Raw genomic sequence first — 2,294 nt, forward strand, 5'->3', positions numbered from 1 at the left:
GCCCTGTTGTTGTTTGCGTATTTGAGCCAGCCATGTCCATGTTGTCACTCAAGGTGCCTGTCCCCAGACATGCTACATTTAGATCTGCATTTAGGACTCAACCCAATTGACTGCAGCCTAGAAAACCCACTTTGGACTCAAATAACTCCCGAGGGTTATATGAACTTCCCACTTCCTCTCACTAGGCCATTTTGAGTAATTCTATCTCCATCTGGTTCCTTAAACAGTGAACCCCATTTTCCTGTTGACTTTCTGTGAGAGACTAAGCAGTCCAAAAGAACCCTGAGGTTCAGGATTTTGAGCTTTTCATGTCCCCTTGAGGGGAGGCCTGAATGAGCCATTCTGTTCAGACAATAACTAGGAGAGAGAGGTTGGTTTTAGGAGGGGACGAAACCCATTCCCGGTAACATCATCTTCCTTCTAGACTTCACTTCCAGGATTTGGGGCTCCATCCCCTGAGGTTATTCTTCACTGTGGTAGCTGTGTTCTGGCTCCAGGTCCCAGGGTCCTATTCTCAGCAAAGCAAATCCAGAATTTCCTGGTACTGTGTCTGTTGTTTGTTTTGGCTTCTATCTTGTCATACAGTATCTTTTAGCTTAATGTATCCCATCTATAATATGGCTAATTTCATATCTACTCTTCTACCCCACCCCACTTCCTGCATTATTGATGGGTAGCGCACTTTAGAAAAATCAATTAGAATAGGGCGTGGAAACAGACTTAAAAGAGAAAAGAGGCCTTTAGAAGTCTCCTGGTTTTTGCTATTTTGAATAGGTGTACATAAAACCTTCTCTTCATAAGTCCAGCCAGGGCCAGCCTGACTGTGATTGGCCAGGACTGAGAAAATGCGGTTAAGGTGCAAACATAAGCAAATATGACCCATTGTCAGATCAGCCATCCTGGGCAAAGCTCAAGGCTTTGGTACTCTGTATTCTGGGACTGTGGATGCGTTTGGTCATCGTTAGCTACCTGCCTCCCACTTGCAGTGAATCTGAGGAATCAAGTCTGGGGAAAAGACCAGGTAAGGCTGGTTTGGTTTAGAATTCAGGGAGATCAAACAAATCTAGAAGATTGCAATGACTTTTTTTGGCTTTAGTTTTTAAAAGATTGTAAAGAAAGGTAAAGAATGAACCAGATTACTGATAGAGGTATAGGGCAAGTTCGAGCAAGGATGGGCAGACTAGAGAAGATCCAAGGGATCCTCCAGCTCTCTGTAGGAGAAAGATGGGGTGGGGGGAAGCAATGGGAAGGGACACCCAGAATCCAGCTGAAGGTGCAAAGATATCCCTGCACTTGAAATCTCCGGGGTATTTGCCTTATCACCAGGATTACTACAAATGGCTCAAAACAAAATGAAATTCAATTTAAAAAATGATTGTGTATATATGAAACAACGAGTTAGGAAGATGCCCACCTAATTGTGGGGTTAGGTGGAGCAGGCAGAAATCTTGGGTTTCAAGAATCCTATATTATAAATTGAATTGCGTTTTTGATACAGTTTAATCTTCCAGTCTTTCCCTGCAAATGGGTGGAGGGGAATGTTATGGAGGAGTCAGGGCTTAACAATAGCAGTAGTTGTTGAGGCAGAAACTGCCAAATGTGTGTGGCCAAAAAAGAATAAACCAGGAGTTTGAAAATACTTTCAAAAACCTTGACTCTTCTTTGAACCTCAGAAATTTACAATCCAAATTAAACAATTCCAGTTAATTTGTTTTCATAAAGGTGACGTTTTTGTAACTCACAAAACTAAGTTTTTTGATCTGGGTAGGTTATATAGTCTTCTGTTTAGTATTGTGGGACTGAAGGTAGAAGCAGTTTGGGGGTAGGAAAGAACACCACCCATTCTGGACCAATTATTTTTCAATCTCCTTCCCCAAGTTCCTTCGCAGAAGGTGTACCTTCTCTGGAACCACTAGGACTCAGACCTTTATATTTGCTATCTGAAAGGGAAGGATGGCTTCAAACAGAAAGAGGACCAGCTTTCAGTTGACTGTGTTGCTCTTATTTCATTTTTAATTTGCTAATGAATTGGTTATGCTACTTTTAGAACTAGAATGGTTGAAGATAAGAAATATTAAGCCTCCTCTGTGCTTCCCTTCCTTGTCTGTCTACCCATTCTTTAAATTTATGTTGGGGTGTGAGGGATAAGGCACAAAAGGGGAAAGAAAATACTCCCCTAGCTAACAGGTTATTATGTCCAAGGTAAATTCTGTGCTAGGAGGGGCAAAGCAAATTACCTAGTGACTCCTTTGATTCTGTCTGCTTTTCATCACCATCCTCTCTTCCAAAACAAA

This window comes from Macrotis lagotis, chromosome 2, assembly GCF_037893015.1.
Source record: "Macrotis lagotis isolate mMagLag1 chromosome 2, bilby.v1.9.chrom.fasta, whole genome shotgun sequence".
NCBI classification, from domain to species: Eukaryota; Metazoa; Chordata; class Mammalia; order Peramelemorphia; family Peramelidae; genus Macrotis; species Macrotis lagotis.